Below are 20,545 nucleotides of genomic sequence, written 5' to 3' on the forward strand. Positions count from 1 at the left end.
AATCATTGACCACTTAGGTTTTAAAACATATAAACTTTAATAATTTAATATTAAAATATTTCCTGTAGAAAACTTTTTTTATATATATACTTTTAGTTCATTTTATTTTAATTCATTTTATAGAAAACCTCACTATCAGTGCAAATTTGCCCACATTGTATGCACTATTAAGGATTTGAAAAAATGACAAGCTACTTATCTTTAAACGGTGATTGTCTCTGCTGAAAAAAACATATCTAGAGACAAGCGCCGTTTAAAGATAAGTAGCTTGTCATTTTTTCAAATCCTTAATAGTGCATACAATGTGGGCAAATTTGCACTGATAGTGAGGTTTTCTATAAAATGAATTAAAATAAAATGAACTAAAAGTATATATAAAAAAAAGTTTTCTACAGGAAATATTTTAAGATTAAATTATTAAAGTTTATATGTTTTAAAACCTAAGCGGTCAATGATTGGAGCAGGGAGCTAAATTGCTACGCTGATCACTCGAGTTTGTGATATAAATACCATGCGTAGGCTCCAGTTCTGAGACCGTGGTAGAAGTAGTGGGTTTATTTTATAGCCTCTTCACCCCCTTTGCCCTTTCCTACCCACACTGGCGCTGTGGTGTAAACAAAATAAACAAACAAAAACAACTTTTCCTCTCTCTGTTAAATCCTAGCTCATGTTCGCGGTCTAACACCACCTCTGGCAGGATACACATTTCAAATCTGACATAATGTAATCACAAAATAGAAAACAGAATTATTTTTTTCTGCCTTTTGTTGCCTTATTCAAATCATTTTGGTCCCAGGCTCTGGTTGTCTTCAGATAACTCGCTTGCCAGGGTTTCCTGCCCATTTGTCGTTTTCTTCTTTCTCTGTGCTAACCATCCATCTACCATCTCTGAACTCCCCTTCTTTCCTTTTTTTTCATCTCCATCCCCAGATGCACCTTTTCTCAACTACCCTTTCATCCAACATCTCTTCCTCCTTCCCCACCACCCCAGGGTCCACCATCTCTCCCCTTCTCTTCCCAACTGCCCTCCTATCCAATATCTCTATCCCCCCTCTACACCATCCCTTGTGTCCAACTTCTCTCCCTTTCTGTTCTTTCCCTCCCTAAATCCCATTTTACCTCTTCTCTCTCCCTCTCCTGTTTTTAGACCCATTATTTTTTCCCCCAAAGTTCAGCATATGCACATCTCTTTGAACCCAACTTCCCTCCCTCTCTCTGTATACTTCCACAACAGAACTTCCTCCCTCGAAGGCCTGTCCCCCCCCCGAAGGCCTGCACTGTCCCCCCTGAAGGCCTGTCCCCCCTGAAGGCCTGTCCCCCCTGAAGGCCTGCACTCCACCCCTGAAGGCCTGCACTCCACCCCTGAAGGCCTGCCTATCCCCCCTGAAGGTCTGACCCCATATCTGAAGGCCTACCCCCCTCCCCGAAGGCCTGCACTACCCCACTGAAGGCCTGTACCCCACCCCTGAAGGCTTGTCCCCCCTGAAGGCCTGTTCTCCCCCGAAGGCCTGCGTGTTCCCCCCCTGACCTCCCGCACATCAATTTACCTAATGCCAGCACCAGAGCAGCCTGCAGAGAGGATCGCTGGTACTTTAGCAATTCTTGCATGTTGCCATAGGCCTCTGGAGCTGTCTTCACTCTGCTGCGGTCCCGCCCATCCTCTGATGTCAGAGGCAGGATCGTGGCAGAGAGAAGACAGCTCCTGAGGCCTATGGCAAGCTGCAAGGATCGCTAAGGTACCGGCGATCCTCTCTGCAGGCTGCTCCACTGCTGGAATTAGGTAAATGGATGTGCGGGAGTCCAGAGGGGAAGCTGGACACCGCAGCACTTCCCAACTGACTCTCCCCCCTTGCCCTCTAAAGCAGGAGTGGCAGCGGCCGGTCAGCAAGAGGCAGCACTGCCGATCCTCCTTTAGGGGGCGAGGGGAGATGGTCAGTCCCCAAATTAGGAGGCCGATTTTTTTTGTTATTAAATCGATTCAAATTGATTCACCTGAAGTGAATCGGTGAATCAATTCGAATCATGAATTGAGCAGCACTAGTATCGAGAATAACTCCAAGTACCTTAATGGTATTAACTATCGGAACTGGGGTATCTCTGAGATATATTGGTGCTATCAATTCTTCATTTTCACTACAGGCAAGCAAAAGAGCTCTAGACTTTTAAGTGTTTAAAACAAGTTTATTATTGTATAGCCATTAGCAAATCTGCTCTAAATTGTTATTGTTCTTTGATAAAAGGTATGGAAAACCTTTCATACGCTGAAAGATTGGAGAAACTGGGGCTCTTTTCCCTGGGGAAGCGGAGACTTAGAGGGGACATTATAGAGACTTACAACATCATGAAGGGCATAGAGAAAGTGGAGAGGGACAGATTCTTCAAACTTTCGAAAACTACAAAAACAAAAGGCCATTTGGAAAAATTAAAGGGGACAGATTCAGAACTAGTGCTAGGAAGTTCTTCTTCACCCAAAGGGTGGTGGACACCTGGAATGCGCTTCCAGAGGGCGAGATAGGACAGAGTACGGTATTGGGGTTCAAGAAGGGATTGGACAATTTCCTGAAGGAAAAGGGGATAGAAGGGTATGAATAGAGGATCACTATACAGGTCCTGGACCTGATGGGCCGCCATGTGAGCGGACTGCTGGGCATGATGGATCTCTGGTCTGACCCAGCAGAGGCAATGCTTATGTTCTTATGTGAGGACTCCATGGATCTAAAGAATATATTAATTGGATGTCTGCATATGCAAATATTGTGAATCCAATAGATTGTGCTAGAGCAGGGGTGCCTACACTTTTTTGGCTTGCAAGCTACTTTTAAAATGACCAAGTCAAAATGTTCTACCAACAATAAAATTTTTAAAAACACAAAGCACACTGTACGCAGAGAAAATGTTAATTATCATTTGTTTTCAGGGTTTTTTTTCAGAGGTCAAGGCAGATGACTTAAAAATATGCAATGTCACCTCAGTAACAATTATACAAATTATACAAATATAGTCAAATATACCTCCTCCCACATGAGTCGAGTATCTTTCATTTGAAAGGAAGTTCTGGAATGAGAGGGCAAAGGATGAAGTTAAGAGGTGATAGGCTCCGAGTAATCTATGGAAATACTTTTTTACAGAAAGGGTGGTAGATGTATGAAACAGTCTCTCGGAAGAGGTGGTGGAGACAGAGACTGTGTATGAATTTAAGAAAGCCTGGGATAGGCGCATGGGATCTCTTAGAGAGAAGAAGAGATAATGGTTACTGCGGATGGGCCAACAAAATTCAGACTGGATGGGCAGACTGGATGTTTTAGTCAAAAAAATTCAAATTTCTGACCAACTGACTTTCCCTCCAAAATTCAAATTGGTGGATTGCCATGTTCCCAATCAGGTCAGTGAACTCACTATTTTCAAAGTTACACTGAAGACTTCAGAGCATCCCCTGAAGAAAGCCACCGCATGATGGCTGAAACGTCAGTTTCTACATGACAAAGACACAGTGAGACGCAGAAACCTGCAACAAGCACAATGCCAGCTGCGGAAACCCTGAGAGAACAGCCGGTTTTCAATTTGGCACTAAGGTCTAGATTCTGTAAACGGTGCCAGTATTGGCGGCCGCCTAAGAAATGGCTGCCAAGCCCTCATCGGCACTGTTTGTAGAATCGTGGCTATTTTTTTAACATAGGCACCTTAAATGTAGGCCAGCATTTAAAGTCCTACATTTAAGGAGCCGGTTTCATTATTCATATTCATATTCATATTCGGTATTCGTATTCGGCCGAATAATATTTTTCAATTCGTATTCAGCTAAATAGTAAAATATGCTAATCGGTACAGCTCTAATTTGTGCATTTGCCAATGCCATTGACTTGGCTTAAGCAGGTGTGTCTTCTTGTAGGCATGCCAATGGGGATTTGTGCACGTATTCTATAATAGAATCAGGGTGCCTTGATGCCATTATAGAATTGGTACACCCTACGCTACATTAGAGCACCAAAAAGGAGGTGCCAATTTACAGAATTACCCCCCTCCCCCCCCCAGTTTACCTGCTAAGAGATACTGGAAACAAGACGCAGGATTAGATGCTCTGAGATGTTTTACAGTATTCCTGGTGGCCACTGGGAATAATGGTAGCAGCTGATATGGTTAGGTAGATGGAGCCACTGCATGAAAATTCTGAAAAAGAAAACAAATCCAACCTCATCATGAAAACATCTGTAGAAATTAAAAATTACCGTCATAAATCCCCAAAACACATTTTCCCAAACATTCGAAAACATGACATATGAGAGACAAGACAACAGCCGACAAAATCAAATGTGAGTCCATATAGATTTAGGATTTAAACCCAGTAAGAGCTGAGGAAGTGCTGCTGCTCTTTGCATGATGTTAAATGACAACTTTAATATCTTCTTGTAACTGAACCATATTACTGTGTGACTTCCAAACTCTAGAACAGTGATATCTCCCCTCAGAGCCCCATGTTGGATCTTTCATACTAAAGAAGCATTTTTCATAATTGGCTTTTCTGCATTAGCTATCACAGTGTTGTGAATCCATGCTGGATGTCTTGCCTGAGGCAGAACAGAAACAGTTGGGTGGTAGCAGACTTTATAAAACAGCTCTATAGGGCAAGAAAATTAAGTTCCCCTACTCAGTACAGGTTCTCACTTCCCTTTCATTGCTGAAAGAACCATTACCTTGAATTCTGCCTCCCTATTGCCCTAAGCTTTTCCTCCTTTGGAGTGCTTCTTGAAGACTTCAGCATACCCTGTCAACAAAAAGTTGCCCTTCTAAAGCTCTGGAATCTATATTCATTCACTGTTCTTAATCCAGGCAAAAACTCTACTGATCCTCTAGAATCTGGTTTTCGCCCCCAACAGTCCACAGAGACTGCCCTCACCAAGGTTTGCAGTGACATGTTCATGGCCAGATCTAGGGGCCTTTACTCGTTCCTCATCCCTCTTGACCTGTCTGCTGCCTTTGATACTGTTAATCACAGATTACTCCTTGATATGCTGCCCTTGCTTGGATTCCGCAAATCTGTCCTCTCCTGGTTTGCCTCCTACCTCTCCTATCACACCTTTAGTGTATGTGTTGGTGGATCCTCTTCTGCTGCTACCCCGCTAGAGGTTGGCATACCTCAGGGTTCTGTCTTAGGACCTCTTCTCTTCTCTCTCTCAGTGCCCTGATCTCCCATGGCTTCCAGTATCATCTATATCGACCTCTCTACACCCGAAATTTCACCTAAAGTCCAAGAAAAAGTCTCTGCCTGTTTAGCTGACATTGCTGCCACCGAAACCTAGAATGTTTTATTAGGTCCTTCCAAATCCGAATGTGTTTTAAGGAATATCCATGTGAAAATGACACTTCTCTGGATGCTTGATTAGCAACTATCAATAGCATGGAAGAAGCAGGACCTCCTCCAAGGCGATACTTCAATATGACCAGGGAACAGTTGGCAGCTCTACAACTTGTAATTAAGCCAGCAGACAAGGGGGGTAGCATTGTTGTTCTTCATAGACAACAATATTTAGATGAAATAAACAAACACTTGTCGAATTCTCAATGCTATAACCTCCTTATGGAGGATCCTACCACAAACCTTATGATTCAGATTTCAGAGGTAGTGGACCAAGCTTATGACCAGGCTGAATGTAAATTTTTGAAAGTGTCTTCACCCCAGATTTCAGTATTTTACGTGGTTCCCAAAATTCATAAGGGGACTGTCCCCCCTCCCGGGAGACCCATTGCGTCTCTTAAGGCACCATTTTGGAACCCCTCTCCAAGTTCACTGATTGGTTTTTGAAACCCTTGGTCAGCATGGCTAGATCTTATATCAAAGATACCACCCATTTTTTTTCAATTGCTTCAGACAGGTCCCAAAATCGATAAAGTGGACATTCTCGTCACCATGGATTTAGAAGCATTATATTCTAACATCCCGCAGACAGCAGCTTTGGATGTGCTTAAAACTATTTTTAGGAGTCAAGTATCTTATGCTTGAATAACTGCTGACTTTCTTATCACCCTTTCTGATCTAGTGTTAAATTACAACTATTTTTGTTTTGAGAAAAGGTTCTTCCTACAAAAACACAGGGTTGCAATGGACACTACTATGGCACCAAGTGTGGCAAACTTATACGTTGCCAATTTTGAGGAACAATATCTTTATTCTTCTCCATGGTTCAGCCATATTAAAATTTGGCTCCATTTTATTGATGATGTTTTTTTCATTTGGTTCGATGCTGAGAGAGCTTTGCATGGTTTTTTGCAATGGATAAACACTTTGGACATACATTTGAGATTCACTATGACAGCTGATGTGAATCAAATTACTTTTCTTAATGTACTTGTTATCAAACACCCCCCTGGATTGTTCACTACGGTCTACAGGAAAGAGGTAGATACGAATAACTATCTTAAATTCAATAGTTGTCATCCTCCCCACCATAAGAAATCCCTTCCCATAGGTCAATTTCTCCAGATTTAGAGATTGGGTACTACAAAACAGGAATACAAGAGACAGGCTCAAATCCTATATGACTGTTACATCCAATGGGGTTATTCTCATTCTGCTCTTCAAAAGGCTTATTTAAGGGCTTTATATGCAAATCACGAGTTACTTTTACATCCAGCCAATAGAGAACCCCAGGAGAGACCAGTTTGTGTTATCACCTTTTTAGAACAAGTTCCGGTTATCGCTAACAGTATCAGACAACATTGGCATGTCATGCAGCTGACTGAGCAGTTTATGGATTCTCCATGTATCCATTACCAGGGATCTCAAAGTCCCTCCTTGAGGGCCACAATCTAGTTGGGTTTTCAGGATTTCCCTAATGAATATGCATTGAAAGCAGTGCATGCACATAGATCTCATGCATATTCATTGCAGAAATCCTGAAAACCTGACTGGATTGCAGCTCTCACGGAGGGACTTTGAGATCCCTGCACTAGACCTAGGAACATTGCGGATCATGTTGTACACTCCACTTTTTCGTCTGGTGGGAATAGTAATAGACCTACTGGTCGTCATACATCTTGCGGAAGTTGTGAGATGTGCAACTATACCTTTTTCTGCAGTCAGTGGACTAATCCAGGTACGGGGAAATCCTATACTTTAAGGGCAGTAACAAATTGTAAGTCTAGCTGGGTAGTCTATGTCATCATTTGCCCAAGCACCCTGGTGTATGTGGGGTGTACTAAACGCCAGGTATGCACCTGTTTAATTGAACACAAAAGCCGAATCAGTACAGGGTCGCTTACATCCCTGATGGTACCCCACTGTCAACAACTTCAACATACATTTTCTGACATGAGATGGTTCATTATTGAGCAAGTTCCGGATGACTATCAGGGAGATAAGATGCAATGATTAGCCCTCCATGAATAATTTTGGATTTTTCATTTGAAATCTGTGTACCCTACAGGACTGAATGACTCTATAGAATGGCATTCCATTATTTAATTAGTTATTTTGTTCTGTATGATTTTGCAAGCTTCGCTTGACAGTTCAATCTGAATTACGTTTTTGTGGCATCATCACGTCGCCTCATGATCAGAAGGAGTTTCAGTGGGCATTTCCACGCCAGAGTGCCATTTTCTTCTGGGGATTCTGCTCAGCTTTCTTTTGCTTCTAAGCTTCCTTTTCGAAACTCGGAGAAGTTCAGTGCTGCTGCTCTTGAGGAAGGAGGTTTGGTTCCTTGAAACGGAGCTCTGTTGAGCCCTATCATTGTTGCATGAACTATGGACTGCTTATTTATCTTCATTTGCTGCCACTTTGTGAGATAAGTACACAGCTTTTCCATCTTAAAGGCGTTGTGAAGGGAATATTGTGGGAAGCTGAGCCGGAACATTAAGAAGATAACGTAACAATTCGTTTTTGCACAATTAATATATTGGAGAGATTACAGCACTGTTTTTAACTGTTGTGTGTGTTTTTCTGCACTTTAATTTTGTACAAGTGAGCACAAAGGTCCAGGGATGTGACACGCTTGATTAACCCTTTTGGGTTCTAACAACTTACAACAGGGCTTGTCCCGATAAATTGAGTTATGTTAACTGAGGACCTTATATCACATTTAAATTGTTATTCATCATAATCCCCTTGTGGGATTCGGTGCAAATCTCCTAATATATTTGGCGATTTATGAAGAATTGTTATATTTAAATATGGTTCAATTTATTCTTCTATAAGTTTCGGCTTTGACTTTTTTCAAGTCATCTGAAACTAAACATGTCCAAGACTGAGCATTTCCTCTTTCCTCCTAAACCTCCACTCCTCCTCCTCCACTATTCTCCATCTCAATAAATAATACTGTCATCGTTCCAGTCTCCTCTGCTCTCAACCTTGGAGTCGTCTTCAATTCCAACCTCTCATTTTTTATGCACATCCAACAAACTGCTAAGAACTGTCACTTCTATCTCTGCAACATTTATTTATAAATCTGGAAATTGGAATGATGAGTGAAGTGATTAAATTTACAGATGATACTAAACTGTTCAAAGTTGTTAAAACGCATGCAGATTGTGAAAAATTGCAGGCAGGCCTTAGGAAATTGGAAGACTGGGCATCCAAATGGCAGATGAAATTTAATGTGAACAAATGCAAAGTGATGCACATTGGGAAGAATAACTGAAATCACAGTTACCCGATGTTAGGGTCTACCTTGGGGGGTTAGCAACCTAGAAAAGGATCTGGGTGTCATTGTAGATAATATGATGAAACCTTACACCCAATGTGCGGTGGCAGTGGCCAAAAAAGCAAACAAGATGCTAGGAATTATTAAAAAAGGGATGGTTAACAAGACTAAGAATGTTATAATGCCTCTGTTTTGCTCCATTGTGCGACCTCACCAGGTGTATTGCATTCAGTTCTGGTCACCTTATCTCATGAAAGATATAACGGCATTAGAAAAGGTTCAAAGAAGAGCGACCAAGATGATAAAGGGGATGAAACTCCTCTTGTATGAGGAAAGACTAAAAGGTAGGGCTTTTCAGCTTGGAAAAGAGACAGCTGAGGGGAGATATAATTGAAGTCTACAAAATCCTGAGTGGGGTAGAATGGGTACAGGTGAATTGATTTTTCACTCCGCTAAAAATTGCAAAGACTAGTGGACACTTGATGAAATTACAGGGAAATACTTTAAAAACTAATAGGAAATATTTTTTCACTCAGAGAATAGTTAAGCTCTGGAACACATTGCCAAAGACTGTGGTAAGAGCGGATAGCGTAGCTGGTTTTAAGAAAGGTTTGGACATGGTAAGTATGAGGATTCCTGCCATGGGTCTGTAGTTTGAGGGGATGGTATGCTAATCTTTGTTTGTTTTGAATTTAAAAAAAAGAAAAGAAATATAAGTAGAAATAAAGAAGTAAATAAGAAAACAGATAAATGGGGGTAGGGTATGGGTGGGGTGTGGGAGAGGCAAGGCCAGGGGGGCCCAGTGTACTTGTGTGCCTAGGGGCTCTCGAAGAATTAATCCTGCCCTGGCAGCAGCAGGAGGCAATTAAATGGAACGGATAGGTGGCGGGTAGCAGCGGCGGACTGGGGGGAGGAGAAATCAGCAGTGGGTTGGCTTGGGGGCAGACAGGCTTTGCCGCGGCTTCAGGGGAGGGAGGAAGGGAGTGGGACAAAGGCTGGAAGGCAGTGAGGGGGACATAGGAAGGAGGAACATAAGAACTCAGGACATAGGAAGAAGGGAGGAAGAGAATAGAAAGGGACAATTGTTTGGCCTAAGTGTGTGAGTGGGAGGGAAAGAAATGGTGCACATGGGGAAAGGAAGAGGAAAATTGGGCATAGAGAGGAGTAAGGTAGAGATGTATAGGGTATACTTAGAAGGATGAGAGAGATGTTGATTGGGGAATGGAATGAGGTCTGGAGGAGAGGAAGCATGCGAAAGAAAGAGCGAAAGAAATACTGGATACACAGTCAGAAGGAAGTGTAACCAGAGACTTATGAAATCACCAGACAACAAGGTAGGAAAAATGATTTTTTTTTCCAATTTAGTGATCAAAATGTATCAGTTTTGAGAATTTATACCTGCTGTCTATATTTTGAACCATATTTGTCAATTTTCTATAGTTGTTACTGAGGTGACATTGCATATTTTAAAGTCATCTGCCTTGACATCTTTGAAAAACCCCTAATAATTAACATTTTCTCTGCGTACAGTGTGCTTTGTGTTTTTTAAATTTTGTGGTTACCATTATGTATTAATAAGATTATATTGTGTGTATATGAAAAATGGATGGAAGAAATTGCCTTACAATTAGTATTATTATTATGGGGATGGAGGCAGGGGTATAGTTTGGGCAGGTCTGGGGCGGAGTTTGAGTGGGTTTGGGGCGGAGTTTGGGCGGGGGTACTTGGTTGGTATTTGTTAGGCTTAGGGGGTACTTGGCTTTAAAAGGTTGAGAAACACTGCTCTAGACAGACAGCCTGCTGACAATTTGCACACCTACTGACAGCTTTCTAGTACTGTGCAGCATCCGACAGCAGGGAAGATGTTACCACCATTGCCATGGGGTTTGTTTGCACCGCCAGCAATTCTGTATGTTGATAATACGCTGGCAGAGACAAATGGTTCTTTGTTTGCCACATGTCTTGGTGACAGCTTATACCAGTGCACATCTTTTTTTTTTTTTTTTGCTCCTCTGATCTACACAGCCATGGGAAACCTCCTTGAACGCTGACAAATAGAATGTATAAACTCTGCTTCTGAGCTGGATCTCATTCCTCAAGATGAAAGCCTCTAACTTCCTTCCTTATCCTACCACTAATGATGGTTATAGGTCTTGAATGATGCCTCTAAATATTAAGAGATAGAAGGAATACTTAGCCTGTGCAGCAGGAACACTACATGCAAAGTGGGGGAAATGAAGGGAGTGGCATAAGAATATGATATCAAATAAACTTGTCTGTAATCTAATCCTTCATTTTCTATACCGCATCATCCTTGCAAAAGATGGCTCGATGTGGTTTACATTAAGACTTTGCACAGTATATTAATTTTAAAAACATGTTTTGAAGTGAAACACATACCTAGTATGACCACAGAACTACAGGAAGCATTGAAACCGGCTAATAGGGTCTGGGCAGAGAAAGGAGGTATGTTTTATATTTGGTTTTGGACTCCGGGGTAGAAAATGTTAAAAATAGCTTTACAATCCATCTATATCTTTTAAGGAAACTTGCTCCGGTTCCATAGACAAGCTCCAAATTGCATTGAGCTAGTGCTGGAAAGGCATGTGCTAAATCTAATTAAGAGATATAGCCACGGGTGGGACTGGGTGGACCATTGTCCCTCCATTTTGGATTCAGGCCTACCTGAACAGCAGCAGCAGTGTAGGCAAAGGTGATGAATACCTAAAACACTGTCAACATACAGGTAACCTACATCTCCCGCAAAACATCAGTCCTGGCTACACCACTGATCCAAACCTGAGAACTAACATTTATGGCACTTCCCCAGTATCCTAGAATGAGAAGATGTTGATTCATCCCTAAGTCACAAGATGACAGACACAGTATGAAATGCAGTTTGAGAGCAAGAAAATGTGGCAGAAAGATACTGAAATATTTCCTATTGTTTTGGGTGCCACAGACTTAATCAAAAAGGACTTCCAAGTACACTTGGATAAATTGCCTATCCATATTCTATTTAACAAACTCCAGAAGGAAGCTCTCTTTGGCACAATGCAAGCACTACGATGAGCATTATCAGTAAATCTGAAGACTGAGATCATACTCCACATACCCTGAGGTTTATTCCTGTCATAGTATATTCAAAACTAATCCAATCCTACTTGAACTTGTAACTATGACCTAATTGTAGTAATAACTGTACTGATCTCGTACCTGTACCAGCAACTCTATTGAATGTCTGTCAAACTGTCCATCGTAAGTTCTTGGGTAACTGACCCATCCTCTTGTAATGTAATCCGATCTTCAACTGAATAGATAAAAGCGGAATAGAAAACCTGATTAACATACCATAACAAATTGCCCTGTCTATTTTAGTTTGCTTGTTTAGTTTAGTTTAGAGACAAGTTAATTGAATCATGTATTTTTAATGAGAATAACTAATGGGCAGACTGGATGGACTGTTTATGTCTTTATCTGCCGTCATTTACTAATTATTTTTAAAAATTTTTATGGTATGTTCACTCCTCTAGTTCCTTTATCCTGGAATCTTTACAGATTCTCTTTTGCAAGGGGTAATCAACAATACAAATTTATCTCTCCCTTCCAGAAAAGGAGTTAAGATTTTTGGCCAATCTTTGATTTTTAAGTTCTCTCAACTATGGAACGATCTTTCGCTCCTTTTAAGAAGTTCTGGTTCTCTCTTATTCTTTCATAAGTTTTTGAAAACTACTTTATTCACCAAACACTTGGAAATTAATTTTTTTTGATATTTTTCTTTTATGGTTCTTATTTTTTAAGTTAACTATTGTAAACCGAGTTGAGCTTTCTTAGAATGAAAACTCGGTATATAAAGCCAAGTATTAGATTATATTAGATATACTGTTGCTTCCTGCCCTATGGGTGTGGTGTATTTTGATTAGCCATGCGCTTACATTGAATGCTAGCTGCCAACACAATCCTAGCATCAGGGCTTTGGACCTAAGCCCATATCAAGTTTCAAGTTCAAGTTTATTAGAATTTTATATACCGCCTATCAAGGTTATCTAAGCGGTTTTACAATCAGGTACTCAAGCATTTTCCCTCTCTGTCCCGGTGGGCTCACAATCTATCTAACGTACCTGGGGCTATGGAGGACTGAGTGACTTGCCCAGGGTCACAAGGGTCATAAGACAGAGAACACGAATCTAACAGGGGAAACAAATCCACAAACTCAAATACATAAAATAAAGAGTGGAATTGTCCAAATCAGACTGATGACCACAAATTGTTATTCATCCAATGTTCTATTCACTTTATTCATTCATCCAACAACTCAATGACTTGACATGTACATGTTTTGGCCAAACAGGCCTGCTTCAGGAGTTTTGAGAAACTACCATGCAAGCAGTGATTAGAGTGATTATGGGCGTGGGTCCTCCTCTTCATGGTTCACTAGCCCACCTCTGTACAGCTCTACTAGGCTTTCCTATGCCAGGCTGCCAGGTGCTGATGTTCTGGAGGTAGATATGTAAAGTTGTTATTACGATTTTTATGGCAGTGGGGGGGGTGGGGGAGTCAGTGATCACTGGGGGAGTGTGTAGGGATCTGTACTTTGTCCCTACAATGGTTATCTGGTCACTTTGGATGCCTTCTTGTGACTTAGACCTGGTTTTAGATGGCCTAAGTCACAACGTCCAAGTTCCGTCTAGGCAGTGTTGTAAAACATTCGGTTATACATGCAGTACGACTAAGTCTAGGATGGCCCACGTCCTGCCCAAATCCCGCCCTCACCACTCCTTCTAAAAAGCCCCTTTTAGCTCTGGGCGTACTGCAGCACTGGGAAGGCCTAAGTCGTTTTTAGATACGTCTAAAACCCGGTTGTTATAGACACTTGGTCGACTTGTCTCACTGATAGTGATATATGCTGATTTAGGCCAGTTTTTAGACGTATTTCTGTTTCGATTATGAGCCCCTTAGGCTATATGTGGTATATAAATACTAAAAATAAATAAATAAATAACCTTGGGTTCGATAATGTGGACTTTAGCATGTTCAGTTTATTTATTTTTTATTATTAATAGTTTAATTCTTATTTTATATTTATGTACAGATAATGATGCTTTTCAAGTGTAATTACTTTGTATGTAATATCTGTTCTAGGTGACTTCCCACCAGGATAATTCTCATTTTACAGATCCCACCCACCAATTACCTCCTGGATAATTGCCATGTAGGTCAATTTCCCCTAACCACATCCCCCCACACAAAAAAAACAAAAATCAAGGACAATTCCCTTCCACATCATTTATATTGCCAAATATACTTCTAATAATGTATATCTAAGGCAAAAATAATTTTAACTATTGCAAACATATAGCTAATTATGACAAATCAATTATGAATAAAATAAGGTAGAAATTAAGTCTTATTCCAAGAATTTAACATATATACTGAAAAGCAAGATTATGAGCTATACTCTTGAGAAAATATTTCACAGCTCTGATGCTCACATCTTCAACAAGAGCAAACAGGTGTTCCGGAGATGCTTTCAAATTACAGCACTGCGGAGGTGGTAGATGTCCAACTATAAGACATTCCTGTTCAGTCTTGACCATTGCCTGCGCCTTCTGTAACACTTTATAAAATGCCAAATATTTGAACAATGGGCTGTAACACTGGACTGCAACCTATTACATTATCTCTTAATAAGCATTGTTGGTACGAGGCAAGTTACTTTACACATAGTTATACAGACTTCAGAATGAAATTGAAAACATATGAGGGCCATTCAAAAAGTATCAGACCTTTATTTATAAAAAATACTCATATTCAGATACAACAATCTTATACTAATCTCCTTCAAAGTAGTCCCCTTGGGCTGCCACACACTTCTTCCAATGGTTCTGCCACTATCGGAAGCAGCGCTGTAACTCATCTTTTGAGATTGCTCGCAACTGGTCCATCGCATTTTGCATGGTCTTCTCTTGACTGAAATCTGGTCCCTTTCATGGGCATTTTCAGCTTGGGGAAAAGCCAGAAGTCACATGGAGCCATTTCGGGAGAGTAGGGAGCCTGAGGAATCACAGGTGTGTTGTGTTTGTCCAGGAAACTCCGTATCAAATGTGAAGAATGGGCATGTGCATTATCGTGATGGAGCTGCCAATTTCCCGCTGCCCACAAGTCTGGCCGTTTGCATCTCACAGCACTACATAGGCGATGTAGAACCTCTTGGTAGTACCCCTTAGTGATGGTTGTGCCATGTGGTGTGTACTCGTGATGAATCACGCCACTGGAGTCAAAGAAGTCAGCATGACTTTGGCATTGCTGTGGACCTGCCTTGCTTTTTTTGGCCTTGGGGATGTTGAATGCTTCCATTGTGATGACATCAACTTAGTTACTGGGTCGTACCCATAAACCCAGGACTCATCACCAGTGATCACTGTGCTGAGGAAGTTGGGATCACTGTTCACAATCTCTAGCATGTCCTGTGCGATCTCCAAAAAGAGTTGCGTCTGCTCAATCATTAGCAGCTTTACATGAACTTTGCTGAAATTCTCCTGAAGCCCAAATCCTCAGTCAAAATGGAATGAACAGATCCAAAGCTGATGCTGCAAGTTCTCTGATCGTGATTCAACAATCCTGCATCACCAGGGTCCTCACTTGGTCAATGACAATCTCATTTCTGAATGTTGAAGGCCTACCAGAACGTGCTTCATTGTCCACTGATGTACAACTGCTTCAGAGTTGGCCGCACCACTCCTTTATCTGTGCGGTGCCCATTGCTTCATCCCCGAAGGCCTGTTGAATCTTGCGGATCATTTCCACTTGGGAATCGCTTAGCTGTACACAAAATTTAATGCAGTAGCGTTGTTCAGCTTTTTCTGTCATTTTGTCAAAAAAGAAAATCTGACGGCGCTTAAACTTCCTCACTCATTGGTGGTCTGCTGGTGACTGACAGCTTCTGTAGGCGGGAAAAAATTCAAGCATGTGCATTAGGGTTGCCTATATATGTGCACCAAACCACGCCTCCTTAGCTTTATTTGTTTACGAAAAAAAATTAAAGTCTGATACTTTTTGAACAGCCCTTGTTGCTTGCCTCAGCAGCCCGAGGTTGTGAGTTCAAACCCTGTACTGCTCCATGTGACCCTGGGCAAGTCACATAATCCTCCACTGCCCCATTATGGAGTTTCTCTGTTGAGCACCAGGTACATTAGACAGACTGTGAGCCCGCTGGGACAGATATGGAAAATGCTTGAGTACCTGATTGTAAACCACTGGCCGAGGAGGTCTGCCCCCCAGATGGTGCTGGAGGGGGTGGATTATGTGGCAGATGCTCTATATGTCATTATTAGAGTCATGAGCAAGGTGTCAGCATAAGCAGATTCTTCCTGCTGCAAACTCTGGATCAGACAATGGGTGGGTGATTCACCCTCCAAAGCTACCTTAAGCAGACTGCCCTTCGAAGAGCAGATGCTATTTGGTAAGGGCCTCAACAACCTTATGGCCAGCATGGCAGATCACTGCCCCAAATCTGCCCAATAGCTGACCTCATCGACCTGCTGGGAGAGGCAATTTTCATCCCTCATGACGTTCCCGCCAATTCTATGCAGGTTCTTCCACTCAGAGATTTTATCAGGGGTCTAGAAAGTGGTTGGCAACTCTAGATGTAAGCAACCTTCAGCAACCTTCAAGAAATCACAATGTTGCCAGGTCAGCTACGACACTCTCACACATTGGCGGGAGACTGTCAGCATTCTGAAGGGAGTGGGAATGGATTTCCTTGGGCCACTGGGTTCTAGATCTTAATTGAGAGGGTCTCAAGATTGAGTTTTATTGCCCTCCTTCAGATCTGTTTATCAATTCTCCAGCTGGATGGCCAGAAAAGGAGGCCAGGGTTCAAGCGATGGTGCAAAGGCTATTGGACATTCAAACTATAGAACTAGTTCCCGAAGAATAATCGGAATCTGGCAGATACTCCATATACTTCATAGTGCCAGTGAAAGGCACCATAGACTGGTCCTGGCCCTAAAGTCCATAAATGAGACTCTGAGAGTACCTCGCTTCCACATGGAAAAGGTCTGGTTCGTCATTGCAGCGGTGGCTCCGGGGGAATTCCTAACCTCCCTAGATCTGACATGAGGCATACCTTCATATTCCCATTTTCCTGGACCATAGGAAATACTTGAGATTTCATGTCCTTCAATGATATTTTCAGTTTGCAGCCCTGCCTTTTGGTCTAGCAACAGCCCCATGCGCCTTCACCAAGGTGATGGTGTTGCAGCCCACTTCCGTAGGATGGGTATACAAGTTCACCCATACTTGGATGACTGGTTAATCACAGTGCAATCAAGACTGGAGGACGAGCAGGCAGTGTGACAAGTTGTGGATCTCCTACAGAATCTGGACTGGATTCTCAGGATCTAGCCAGATCAGATTGCTTGTTAATTATAGGTCAGAATAATTATGTCTTTGATATGCAAACTAGAGTTTTGGGAGTTCAATTGGATAATTTATTGACTATGGAATATTAGATTATATTGATTAGAAGGAAAGCTTTTGGACTTTTAAGGAAATTGTGGGCAGTACGTAAATATTTTGATACAACAATGTTTGCAATTAGTTCAATCACTTAAACTTTCTTTGATGGATTATTGTAATATAGTATACCTGGAAAGTGCAAAGGGGCTAAAGAGATGACAGACAATAAAAAATACTGCATCTTTTCGATCTCTAAATATGATAGAATTATATCAAATATTAAAAGTTACATTGGTTGCCAATTTACGCAAGGATAAATTTTAAGCTTTGTGTGATGGTTTTAATATTTTATATGGCCAAGGACCATCATATCTGCTAGAATCAGTCTCCTTAATAGATAAATCAGAACATGCTTTAGGGAAACAGTTTTACCTTCAACTTCCCTTCCCATAACAAATTAGGTCACTTATGCAATAGAATGCATCTTTTTTATTATCACATCAATATCCGACAAACCCATGCAATAATTAGTATACAATTTTTTTTAGATCCTCTGTAGGGTTGTCATTCTCCTTTATGCATTTCATTTAGAGATCGCATAAGCCATTCTCTTCTTCGGATCATTAGAAAACAATTTTTTGTGTGCAATGTTCATATTAAAGTGGATCCTTAAAATAGTATAACAACTTATCTTTTTAGTTGAAAATTTTACTCAGAGAGCGCCTCTACCAACATGACCATGTTTCATGTTGTTAGGTGTATGCTTTAAGGCAGTTTGGGCCCGATTCTATAAGAGGTGCCTACAATGAGGATGTCTAGCAATGCCTAACTTAAATCTGCACCTTTTTTAATGGGTTAAATGGCATGGTAACTGACCATACCATTAAAAACCTATTAAAAAATACTTATTTTAATTGTTAATTTGGGTTGGGTGTGAAATACTGCGCAGCACCTAATGATACCTAAGTCAAGGTGCCCTGTGATGCCTAATGATGTCTATCTGAAAAGTAGGCATGATTAGGGGTGGAGAATAGGCATGGTTGACTTAGGCGTTGCTAGGCGTCTGAGGTAGGCACCAGGAAATTAGGTCAGGTAAAGCTTGGCCTAATATACCGGTGTCTACCTCTAGGATGCCTAGCGAACTCAGCCACCACTAGGTGTGATTCTATAGGGTGACCTGTCAAAAGTACATCAGACTTTGGCACCGACAATCCCACAGCGCCATTTGCATGCAGGATATATGTGCGCTGACGCTTCCGCCGCTTTTAAGCTTTTCCATTAGCGCTGTGAGGGGATGTGTGTGTGTGTGTGTGGGGAGGAACTCCCCACTACATTTACAAGTCCTCGCGCTCCCATTGGGGGTGGGGGAACCCTCCCCTGCATCTCCCCTACACTGAGAACTCCCAAACAGCAAAAACAGAAAGGAAAACGGGAGTTTTCAGTGTACTTGGAGGGTTCCCCCCAACCCCCCTCCCAACAGGAGCACGAGGACTTGTAAACGTAGTTCCCCCCCCCCCACACCCCCTCACAGCGCTAATGGAAAGGCTTAAAAGCGGTGTAAGCGGCGGCGCACATATGTCCTCTACACAAATGTCACCGCAGTATTGTCAGCGTGCCAAAGTTTGGTGCGGTTTTGACGGTATACCTTCTATAAAGAGTGGCGTGTACAAGTTAGGTATCAGGTTAGGAATCAGGTTTTGCATCCAGATTCATGATACAGGTATAGACTTTTTTATTTGCAGTATATTAAAATACAGTTGAAATGTGAAATGTACCAAAATATGTTGGGTCATTGATATCCAGTGCCATTTCATAGTTGTAGTCAAATAAAACTTTTTATGCTTATTGGTAGCAGCTTTATTTGCCTTTGATGTGAATGCTGAGCCTGATTTTCAAAAGGAAGCTTCTGAGGACTTTCTGTTTGAAAATAAGCTTGCAGGTCTGCCAAAAGTAACTTGAAACTTCCACAGCCGTTTTGTTTTCTTTGCATTTTCCATAGGAATGAAATCTTCTACCCTCACATGCACTCAGAAATTGTAACTTGTCAAGATTAAAAAAGAAGCTGAGAAAACAAGATCAAACTTGATCATACAGGATACAGCTTCAGTACAATGACACTGTGGCAGATAACTGAACCACCTGGAGGAACCTGACTAGTCAAACTGGAATTCAGATAACAGCAACAAAAAAAACAAACAAACCCTATAAGCTAGCTTCTGGAGTTTTATTTCCCAGCTAGAACCATAAAACAGCAAGCAACATTCCCCCCCCCCCAAAAAAAGTCAGCCTACGCAGCAAAAAACTACAGCAGAAAACACACACAACAGCCATTTCACTCTGCACCCAAGATTCATGTCTGACATAAGCACAAAACAAATCCATTTGTAGGCATTAAGCCAAGGAAATGCCCACTAATAATAAATAATTACAATGGATCATGGAGAACATTTTATCATTACCTATCACCATAATGCAGCTCTCTTGTGGGTTATGAAAACAATATTCTTACTTTGATGCTAGTGTGTTATATAGGGGCCTCTAAAGACAATGCACTTTTGGCCTCAATTTGTCCAGCTGTGGCTGCTTTGTAATTTTTAGATCAGATATAGCCATTCACTGTTCATTTTACAACACAACAGTAAATAAGAAAGCACTGCTAAAAGGAAGCTGAGTTGTTCAAAAGAGGACATCACAAACAATGCCATGATCCTCCTGTCTGATGTCACTTTCTGAAAACAAAACACCAAACTTCTCAGAATTGTGTTCTGAGCAGAGGCTTTCATCACCAGATGCACACTATAAAACAGTGCTTATAAAACTTTATATGGTCACAGCTCCATTGTTGCAGTCACAGAAAGCACATGACCCCAGAAGCACGGGCTGATGATATGGGAAGATTAGGTTCTTACCTCGATAATCTTCTTTCCAGCACAAAGGCATATGTGTCTTGAACCAGTAATTTATTCACCTCTAGTCACGAGTGGAGTAGAAGGCATGATCTTCATTTTTTTTTTCTCTCGGCTCTCCCTCCTGCATCTTAGGGCTGTGCTATAGCCCCTCAGTTCATACCAAAGCAGTTGATAATTACTATAAGATAAAAAGGAGATGGGATACAGGAAATTCCCCAACCAAGCTCATTCTAATCTTTTCTGCAATAATTAAAATGCAAAATATCAATGCCAATAGCAACATACTCTCAACAAAGTAGAACCAAACAAGCCACTTACCTGAGAGCAACCAGCATTAACTCACTGGTTCAAGACTCATATGCCTTTTGCACTGGAATTCTATTTACTGTCTGCCAGGGCATAACTTCAGGTACTGGTTTAGTGACCCCAATTGAGTCATAACCCACAGTTTGAGAAACCCTGCAAAAAATCTATTTGGATTTACCTCACACCTTTTCAGTAATAGCTCAGTGCTAAGTTACACAATGCACCTGAATGCATTTC

General features: G+C 41.4%; 1 protein-coding gene across 7 annotated transcripts in view; it reads right to left on the minus strand.

The window, feature by feature from the left end:
• PRR5 (proline rich 5) overlaps positions 1–20,545 on the minus strand; it is a 269,323-nt gene that overhangs the window by 179,006 nt on the left and 69,772 nt on the right. For 6 of the 7 annotated variants that reach the window (XM_033951451.1, XM_033951447.1, XM_033951446.1 and 3 more), the window contains exons 2-3: positions 11,850–11,943; positions 4,038–4,167 (exon numbers count right to left, since the gene is read on the minus strand). The gene's annotated coding sequence lies outside the window, so the exon portion shown is untranslated. The remainder of the gene's footprint in view (positions 1–4,037; positions 4,168–11,849; positions 11,944–20,545) is intronic. The other variant, XM_033951445.1, reaches the window with a different exon arrangement.

The sequence above is a fragment of the Geotrypetes seraphini genome, chromosome 7 (assembly GCF_902459505.1).
Source record: "Geotrypetes seraphini chromosome 7, aGeoSer1.1, whole genome shotgun sequence".
NCBI classification, from domain to species: domain Eukaryota; kingdom Metazoa; phylum Chordata; class Amphibia; order Gymnophiona; family Dermophiidae; genus Geotrypetes; species Geotrypetes seraphini.